This window comes from Urtica dioica, chromosome 8 (genome assembly GCF_054948205.1).
Source record: "Urtica dioica subsp. dioica isolate 48M chromosome 8, U.dioica_male_clone48M_v1_H2, whole genome shotgun sequence".
Taxonomy (NCBI): domain Eukaryota; kingdom Viridiplantae; phylum Streptophyta; class Magnoliopsida; order Rosales; family Urticaceae; genus Urtica; species Urtica dioica.
The window spans coordinates 26,598,158-26,609,013 of record NC_142763.1 but is presented as its reverse complement, the minus strand read 5'-3'; the positions used below and the strand labels follow the sequence as shown (position 1 = coordinate 26,609,013).

The following is a 10,856-nucleotide window of genomic DNA, read 5'->3' as shown; positions in this document are numbered from 1 at the left end:
CCTATCAGAAGCTTTAAGTTTTTGATCAAGTCCTAACACAAGTCAACGAAATATTAGGTTTACCCAAGTGACAAATTTGATTACGTGTCGTGGCTTTAACAAGCTTCCAGCTCAGCTAACTCAACCAAGCCCTTTTGTAGTCCTAATAAATAAATAAACAAACCCACACTTTTCAAAGCGAAGGTAACTTTCACAGAAGAAGTAATCAGGAAAAAAGATAAGAACCTTTTTTCATTTACTATAAGGGGTAACAAAACAGTTGCATCGTCATGATAATAATAATAATATCATCAATGCAAAAGTAGAAGGGGATTCATAATCAAATAATTTATTTTGGACAGCCAGAATCTAGGGCAAAAGCTCAATATAAAAATATCAAATAATTGGGACCCCAAGGAATAGTATATCCAACAAATAGCATTGGAGAAGTTGAAAAACAGAGAAGAAAAAAAATATGAATATGGTGGTAATTTATGCTGATCTGAAGAAACTCACCGCTATACTATAAGATCAATCAGAGTGTCGGAGAGAAACCAAATATCAGAGGCGATGGAAATCTTGCTATATCGCTCGTAATCCAGCGAGCTCGCGTAGCTTCTCGCAGAGTATAAAAGTTATTGTTGTTTGCGGACCTAACCGTGCAAAAATTGCAAAGCCCCTCATAAAAGATTTGAAACAAATAAATATCCGAGAAAATAACACTTCCAAGTTAAACGTAATGCTATTTTCTCAACACTGAAACGAATGAAAGGTGAAAAGAAGCATGGCATGACCGAGGAAACTCACCCTTTATAAAGGCTTTAGGTCCTTCTGTACGGACTACCTGGAAAAAAACATGCACACACATACTTTGTCAAGTTCAAGAGTTAAGAAATGTGTTCGCTAAATTTTAAAACTGCCGACTAGTAAATCTGGGTCCCGATATCACCAAGCCAACTTAACAGACATAAATTTGAATGTGAAAAGTATAAGAGACAGACACTGCTCTTTGTCTAGTTGCTGTAGGTCAACAATTAAAACCTTGAAAGGAAGAAGAAGAATAATAATAATATAAAAAAATGAACATTTGACGGTTACCTTACATGCACAATGAAATCCATTTCGGTAGTTGCCAACCGTTTTAGATACTCGTTGCAACATGAGGCGGGTTTTGATCATGTCCATGGGAGCTGTTATCAAGGTGCTGATTCCACCAGCAACCAAACTTGAACTTCATCAAAAGCAAAATAATGACCCCAAATGTATAAAAAGTTAGCTAAGTGGTAAACACATTCACCAACATAATAATTAATAATAAAAAAAAGTTTTAGGTTATGAAAATAAATACACAAGAATTAATGCAAGGAAAAAGCATTTTAGTCCGTTTATTAGGCTGGTTTTTCCTTCTCTCTCTCTCTCTAGGCCAGACAAAGTTTATATTTTAACCACAAACAATTTGTTTTAGCCTGAAATTTAATGAATCTAAAAGTTTATGATCTGTTTTTCATACATTTGGAAGTAACACATTTTTCAACATCATGTTGACATGCTCTAGGAGACCATCTTTATCGCAAACTTTTACTTGATTATTATCATTATTACTATTCCAGTTATCTTTAAAACCATTCTAAACGACAATTATAAAAAAAGCACCAACTACAAAGTCAGTAAATATAGAGAACATTAAAACATCGGAAGAAAATGAAAGTGGGTTGAGATGTCATACGCAAGATGAAGATGAAACCCTTCCTCGAGTGATGCCCATCTCACAAGAATCTGCAAAAGCAAAGGTTTTGGGACAAATATTAAAATAAAATAAAAAATTTAAAAAAATGCATAATAGACCAGAAATTCTTTCCAGTGACCAACTAAATATTGGACCGAACGATTTGGAAATTACTTTCCTGGGATACTCAAAGTGAAGAAAAGTAGCGTTGGCTTAGAACTTGACCCGCTTGGTTTCGTCATATGTCGCCAACTGCGATGCCGTCAGCGCAGAAGCTCTGGCCATGGCAGGCCCGACTCCTTTCCACAGAGCCTTCATTCCCTCCTGAGACGCGATTCACCTCAATTCCTCACCCGCTCCTCCTCTGCTCGAGTTCGAACTCATCTGTAACCGAACCTGGTAAAAAGATGAGAATGCATTCAGTTGTGAGAAACGAGGAAATCGAAACAAGACATTCATGAGTAAATAAGATTGCTTATTATAATTTACGTCTGACCTTCAAAACCTCGATTGGGTTGGTCAAAGCAGTTGCGATGGCACCGGAAAACAAACCAGAAGCGATCTTGACGAAGATGTTGGTGGATCCGAAAGCCTGATTACAAGCGTACTTTGAGGGTTCGTACAATCCTAAGCGGAGACCACCGTAAAGAACCGACCTTATTAACGCAGGGCAACAAACTATTAATCTCAATTATGACATTTCAATACCCTAGAACTAGAAATCCACGGACAAAGCTATAACTTTCATTGTCCGTGATTTACCAAGCTGCTAATCCAGGGCAATCGTATAGAAGATTCGTAACAGTGCATCCACTTAATAAACTAATGTACTGTTTATATATATATATAAAAAAAAAAAACCATACATAAGTTCGTCCTATAACCAGTCAAAATGTGTAGATTTCAGCATAATGAATCTTACATTAGACTCAACTACGAAAGTGCATTCACAGCAGGCTATTTTGTATAAACAACACAACAGTGTAGCTAGCCACAATTCGCTATAGGAATAACATAACGACCACGAGGTTCCAACATTGAGAAGAAGAAATTCGATTTACGAGAATCCATAACATATAAAAAGAAAATGAAGTAAACATATATATATATATGTATACTAGAGGGGAAACGTGCTTCGCACGTGGGGGAGAAGGGGATAGATAATACATGTCGTTTTTCAAACAATTGAAAGAGATTACGAAAAACGACATCGAAACCGAATCAACGAACAAACCATTCATCCAGTTATTACGGTTTCAGAATTTTAGATATTAACAAAACTTCGCGCTCTGTCTTTCTCTATCTCTTACCTACAACAATGGCGGATGAAGAAGTCCCAAAACCTTGCTGGTCCAACATCCTCAAGAGTCAACCAGCCCCGACGTCGAACCCGAGGTCGATGCGCCGACAAGTTCGTCTCCGTTCCCGAGGTCATGGACGAGATCCGAGACCCCTTTTGGCTTCCACGACTCGCCTTCGTCCCCTTCACTCTCCAGACCATCGAGCCCTCGCCGGAATCTCTCAGCAAAGGTCAGTCTTCTAGGGTTCCGGAGATCAAAATCTCAGCTATTGTTTTAATTGGTCGTGTATTTTGTGAAAATCTAGAATTCATTAGGACCTGGAAGCAACATCTTCCGTAGGCCTGGAAGGCAATGATCCGCCAAAAGCAAGAAACCTGGAAGAAGGAAAAAATAACTCATCAAATGACTTATAAATACGAACAGGGACCTAGGTTACATAAAAAAGAATTTAAAAAAAAAGTACCATCAAACCCAATTCTCGATCCACATTTTGGGTTTGTTGTACGAGTTCGGGCTGTACAGATTGCAGTAAAATCCATTGCAAGTGTTGATCTGCAACAAGTCACTCGTTAGAATAATTATAAAAAAAAGGAAAAAAGAGTGTAGAGATCGATGTAATTCATTGGAGAAAACGGTCTCACAGTGGGATCGGGAGTGTCTTCTTGCTGGCACATGACCCACGGAACTCCAGTGTCCATAGCCAAAGCCGTACCCGCCAACCATCTGATGTACGATTTCCCTGAAGCCCCGTACGGCTCCGCAGTGTTTCCATACTCGTTCTCAATGATTAAAAAATTCTAAATAAAAAATGAATCAAACTTGAGAAAAGATAATGGGTCCGCCCTGTGAAGCGTAGAGCTTCTCTTGCTTCACCAGGCTGATTATCTTACCGGTGAATCGCTTCATTCAGCCTGAAAATAGATAAAAAAAAAAAAAAAAAAAAAAAAAAAGAATGTATAGCTTAGTTTTAGACATAGCAAAGAATCAAACAAGTGAAAGACAATTGGAAGAAGAAAAATATGAGAACCTGACCTTCTAACCTTCTAAGGACCGTTATCAGTTCGAAGCTCGACTTCAGGGATGAAATGCAGCTACACATGGAAACCAATGTTGACATAATTTGAATCAAAACAACGATAGATATATCTTCTAAATTCTAATTAACCCAAACTGAAAAACAGTGAGAGAATTTAATACATTACTAACCCATAGCTCCACTCAGCACAAACATAAGGACCGAACCGTAAATGCACATACATACCAGCCTCACCCATGGCCTTGACGAACCGAACAGATCTTTGTTTCCTTTGAAATCATACTGGAAGAAGAGCACGATTATCGAAGAGAAGCATAAAAAAGGCATTTCTATTTCAGGGAGAAAAAAAAACAGAGTGCTAATCATGTTTCATTGTAAAATTTTAAATTAACATGGCCTCGACTTGGCTCGTGAATGTTCCATAAAACGTCTGTCTCGATCACATTAAGACCAAAGGAAAGAAAAAGAAGAAAAAGCTAAACATACATATAGTTGCACAAAGTAAACATATACATAATTTGTACAAACCATTACTTACTCCGCACAATCAGAAGAAGAAGAAATCATAACCATGAACACGCCATTAAATATCATGAGAACGAACTCTTAAAACTTGCACATGTTTCTTCAAGTACCATCGTGCGATCAGGTCTATTCTCTTGATATCTCCAGATTGTTCAGCCATTTATTAACAATAAGTCATGTCCAGTCTTAAAGCTTAGCTTAAAAGTCATGTCCAATTAAGCACTGAACAATTAACACTAAATATAGCTTATGAAGCTTCCACTTACAGACCATAAAAAATTAGCGCACTGGAACTGAAATTCAACGATTTCAAAATAATAATAAAAATGGTCTATGATGATCAACTCTGATAATATAATTAAAAAATATAAGAGAGCAACGAGAGAGGGATAATCGCCAAATAAAAAGGGCCTATATTTGTCCTAAAAAAATCCCCTAAATCAGCAACATCTATGGAAGAAACTGACAATTTCTTAACCTAATCTTGAATCCACACGAATAACTATTGATCGAGATATACGCCAAATTGAATTTGAAGTGAATATGTTTAACCACAAGGAATACGTATTTTAAAATCATACAAACTCAATATCCAGCATTACAGAGAAAAACTGTGAGTTCATGCATAAAACTAAAAGAAACAAATATAAAGTTTAAGGAGTAAAACAGTCCAATTCATATATTTATCTAAAATAATTTCCTAACAAATATGAAAGCCTAATATTTAGAATCACATATCAGCTAACTCTTTGTCCGCTACAGCAGTAAACTAAATAGATAAGCAAAAAAAGAAAAAGAAAATTGAACCCAAGACACCCAGCTAATAAAGATTACCTAAGGTTTTGTTTTTCCGGCAACCTTAACAATAACGGAAAAAATAAAATCTACCTAGACAAAATTATAATTTCTTTTAAGAATGATATCTCGTCTAACCAAAATTTCATGGTAATCTTATATCCACTACCCCTACTTCTTTTATAAGGATCAAGTTAAATGCAAAACCTACACATTCAGTTAATAGCGATGCCAAAAATTACAATATAGGCTTAACCTATACCCTTTACATACAAAATTTTCAACTCTTAGACGAGGAAAAGCCCTCTGATTCAGACAAATCAGACAACGCTGGTAACAGGCCATGAATCAAAGCCATATTAAATAACTGAACAAATCAGAAGACAAAAAAAAGACTCACGCTTGGGCGAAGGCCTTGAGGAAATGAAAATCCTGAGCGATGTAGGTGGTGGAAAGGATCGAGCTTGAGATTGCCGGAGGCGAGAGAGACTGCGAAAGAAGTGTACATATCGAAGACCGATTCCCGGCGGAACTTGATCCGGCAACGCCGCGCGAGGCTGACCTATCTGTCGATCGACATCACCGATGACGACTTCGATGCAGCTATCACCATCGCTTCCGGTGATGGCGATCTCCAGGCCGAGTCCGAGTCGCGGCGAATGAGCCGTGGGGGGCGAAGAAGCAAAATCAAGCAAGAAAATCAAAACCTGTGAAAGAGAGGAAGAAGAGTCAAAATCGGAGAATGGCCTTCATTAAAACAAATTGCTTATTTAAGGATTTACTTTGACCCTAACGCAGTCTTTTTTCATCTCCCACCAAGTCTTATTACCATAGTTTATAAGGCTTTTTTTAGTCTTGACTCTTGAGTATTAAACATCAGCTTTCTTATCAACCTCAATATAAAACAAGCGCATCATCTGCTTTTCAAGTACAAGTTGTTGAGCAAGAAATATTAAGTTTGTAAATTTAATAGCTACATGAGTAATATTTATACTGATGAAAAACAAAACTTTTTTTTTATGAAAAGTACCATGTCAGTCTTGAATATTGCCTCACAGGCACCATAAAGAGACTCTGAGGCAGTACCAGCAACCAAAAAATCTTTTGCCAATTCCCTGCATAAACAGGCCATAGAAGTATCTGAAATACGATCAAAAAACAAATGGCGCACTTTATATTTCGATTTCTGGCATTTGAAGCTGAATTCTTTGAATTGAGCACATATATTACGCATAGGAACCTAGTACTCTGCAGTAAAACAATAATAAAGTTTAATTTGAAAATTCGAAGATACCAGCAAACTATAAAACCATGAAAAAACAGCTAAATCAAATATCCAGTAATAGTTGTTTTTATTTTTAATTTCAGTTTAATATTTTGTTCTTCAACAAACACATATAATATGTTGATTTTATCAGTAATATAAAAAAATATTCGAAATAGAAGTAATAGCGAATCCAGGAAAACAAAGTTAATCAGCAACTACGATTAACCAAACAGCTACAAAGAAAATAATCATTGGCCAAGACTCAACCTCAGAATCAAAATCACAACCCTAAATATATAATTCTGAAATTTGAGACTACCTCTTTTCTTTGCGACTTCGCGGTTAGAATCTTCTCAATCACCTCATCGTGTTCAATTCCTCGCTTCCTTAGTTCTCGTTTTTTCTTTCTCGCTGTCTCTCTGTCTTCCTCTACAGCTGCCTCTCTCTCTCTCTCTCTCTTCCTGGGCGATATTTTTCTCTATTTCGTTGCGCTCTGCTTATGGAATTGTATCAAGAAAATTGGATAAATAAGGGGTGTAGTTGTGGTGGTGTAAATGCTATACTATATTTGCCAATTCAACACTAAGAAGACACATGGATTACTTTGATAGTGAACACTATGCTTTTATGTATGCCTACGCAAATCCAAACAACCACGATTTCGGAATTCCCCAAATCAGATGCCAATATCAAACCTTAGAAATAAAAATTATAAAACCCCTAATTTACAAACCTAAAAGTCTGGAAGCCGATGACGAAGACAACGGAATCGGGCGACCGAGATTCTTCGGAAGCGTCGTTTGAGCGCGAGGACAGAGAGACAACAGGCGAGAGGGAGAGATGGCGGCGCACGGTCGCTGGTCGCGCAGTCGGCAGAGGCACGCGCGCAGTCGGGGTCGGCGCTCGCGCGGGAGAGAGGAAGAGAGGACGAAGGAGAGGAAGAGGGGGAAAGGGTGGTGGCGTTGTTCAGGAGAGAAGGGCCGAGAGTCGGTGAGAGAGAGAGGAAGAGAAAGACAGCGGTGAGGTGAGGTAAGGGAGAGAGGCGGTGAGGAAGAATGGAGAAGAAGAAATAAGGGCATGTTTGGTAGAAAATAAAAGTGAGAATGGAATGTGAATGGGAATAAGAACGGTAATAGTAATGGAATGCTAAATACTTTTCATCTATTTGGTTTGTTTTTCCTAATCCCAAAACTTTAGAATGGAATGAATGAAATTTTACCAAAATACCCTCATTTCTCATCTTCTTCATTTTATTAAAAATATTATTCACCTGTTTTTCAGCAGGAAGAGTCTCTGCGTAAAAAAAATTGTATCTCTTCCTAAACCTGAAAATACGAGTTACAAGAACAAACTTTTGAGACGAAACCTAACCGGATCAAATCTAAACATATCCGAAAAAAAAAAACACAATGACTTACCCATCGTTATCGAGATTACCACATAAAGACTCAAAACGTAGATCTCGGGTCATCTGAGAATGAAAAACACAAGCTGTACTCATAGGAAGAAATAGATATACAAAAATACAAAATAAACTTATTGTACTGAAGGATTAGGAACGGCGGCGACGAAGTGACGTGTGGGTGTAGGAGGGTTTCGGGTTTCTCCACAAGAGTCCGTCACGGCGGCGACGAAGCGACGGAGGATTAGGTTTTTTTTTTTTTTTTTGGTTTTCCTTCGTCTGATGTTTTGTTTGAAAAATATGAGTGGGGCAATTTTGGGATATTAAATTGTTACCGATGGAATGAGTGATTCATCTCTATTTAATTAAGTAAACCAAACAATATATTTGATTCCATTCCATTCCATTCCGGCCTGATTCTAAAGTGAATCATCAATTTGATTGGACAAAATAAGATGAACAGTAAATAACGATATGTACTTATAATATAGGAGAGATATACCAATAGGATGATGTCGGTGTAGTCAATGCAGATTCGCCATTTTCCGTTCGACTTCTTCACCATGACCACATTGGAGATCCAGCTCGGGAATTTGGCCTCGCGGACGAACTTGGCGGTGATTAACTTCTCCACTTCCTCGCTGATCGCGAGGTATCTTTTTGGGTTGAACGACCTTCTCTTCTGGATTTTCCCCTTCTCTCCGAGGAGCACGTTGAGCCGATGAGAGATGATCTATGGGTCGATCCCGGCATGTCCGCGTGCATCCATGTGAAAACGTCTTTGTGTTCTCGGAGGAATGCTTTGAGTTGGTCTTTTAATTCGGCCGGCAGGTGCGCTCCGATCATGACGACCTGTTCGGGGTTGGCATTGTCGAGTATCACAGGCACGAGATCGCTAGACGCCTCTACTTTCTTGGTGTCGGCTTCTTCTCGTGGGTCCAGGTCCTCGAGTTCTTGCGCCTTGTTGATCTCGCCTGGGAGGTCATCTCCGACCTGACATATGACCCCTACCATGGCGTTGCCTTTCCTGATGCGGGACCCCTGGACGTGGCATGCCCTGGAGTCGGCTTGGCTTCCTCGCATCACCCCTACTCCTTTCGGTGTCGGGAATTTCATGAGGAGGTGGTATGTTGAGGTGACTGCGCGGAGTCTGTTGAGCGTCGGTCGCCCTATGATGACATTGTGAGCAAAAGGTCGATCCACAATTAGGAAATCCACCAGGCGCGTGACCTGGGCTCCCCCCTCCTGTCCAAATGTGATTGGGAGGCTTATGGAACCTTCCGTGTAAATGCACTCTCCTGCAAACCCGAAGAGCGGGGTCTTGACTGGGGTCGGGCGGATTTCTCCAAGGTCTATCCGGTCAAGGGCAGTCTTGAACAGGATGTCGGCCGAGCTCCCGTTGTCAATGAGAATCCTCTTCACCATATTGTTTGCTATCTGCGCTTTGACAATGATGGCGTCGTTGTGCGGATGCATCACCCGGCGGGCTTCCTATTCGGTGAAGTAGATCGTTTCGAACGGCGTGGCCGGGCAAGTGCTCTGGGTGAGATTGATATGGTGGGATAGGCCCTCTCCGGCCGCCGCCCGAGCATAGTTTTTTCGCTCGTGCGCGGTATCCCCCGTTTCTGGCCCTCCAAATATAGTGGTCACCAAGTTGAGTGGGGCGTTGGCCACGTTGCCTCGGGTGTCGTTGTTGTTGCTTCCACCCGCGACAACTTCTTTCCCACGTTCCTGCCGCCTGTCGTTTTGGGGAACCTGCCTCCTCGGCACGGGGGTCCGGATTGACGACCATGGCCATCACGAACTCCTTCAGCTCGCCATTCTGGATGTGATTTTCGATCTGCCTCCTGAGCTCGATGCATTCGGCGGTGAGGTGACCGTGATCTTTGTGGAAATGGCAGTACTTGTTCTTGTTGCGTTTCGAGGGGTCCTTCGCCAAGGGTCGGGGCTCGGTGAACATTTCCTAGGTGCAAGGCCAGAATTCGATCCGGTGTCGTTTTGAGTGGTGTGAAGTCGGTGTTCCTCTGGAACTTCTCGACTAGTAGGGGTCTCTGTCTTGGCGGGGGTCGGACGTTCGAGACCGCGGTGTTGGGGCTCCGGCTCTTCTTTCTTCGCTAGTCGTCGTCGACCTCATCCTCGTCCTTACGCCGGTTTCCCCTCTCGCGGATTCTCCGACACTTGTAGTACTCCTCGATGGAGATATCCTGGGTGGCTTGTGATATGAGCTCTGTCATCGTAGCAGGTCGCTGCTTTACCAGCGACGTCAAAAGGTCGCCGGTTCGTAGGCCATCAATGAAGGCGTAGACAGCGTCGCCATCCTCGTAATCGTCCACCTTGTTGGACTCCTCGATGAACCGATTAAGGTAGTGTTGGAGCGTCTCGGAGCCGCACTGTTTGATCGTTAGGATGTATGATTTTTCCTTTCTCTGGATCAGTGAGGCGGAGAAGCAAGTGAGGAACCTCTCCCGGAGGTCTTCGAATGATTGCACGGACCCTCGTCCGAGCCTTTGGAACCACTCGAACTTGGTACCGGTGAGGGTGATGCAGAATGCCTGACACATTGTTGACGGGGATTGTCCCGCCATCCTCATGTTGGTCTGGTACTGGTGAATGTGGTAAAGAGGGTCTGTGCTTCCGTCGTAGAGCGGCATGACGGGCGGGCGGAAGCTTCCCCCAGTGTAGTCAGCGAGTACGTGTGCCGCGAATGACAAAGTCACGCCCTCAATCATGCTTCTCACCAAGGGGGTTCTTGTATGCGCCGCTCGCAGCTCTCGGACTTCCTCCCTTAGCACGTTGACCATGTTGGTCAACTCGTCGTTCCTGAC

At 41.3% G+C, this 10,856-nt stretch overlaps 1 pseudogene; it reads right to left on the bottom strand.

The window, feature by feature from the left end:
- Positions 1-227: 227 nt before the first annotated feature.
- On the bottom strand, positions 228-7,696 carry LOC149388724 (uncharacterized; annotated as a pseudogene).
- Between the last annotated feature and the right edge of the window lie 3,160 nt (positions 7,697-10,856).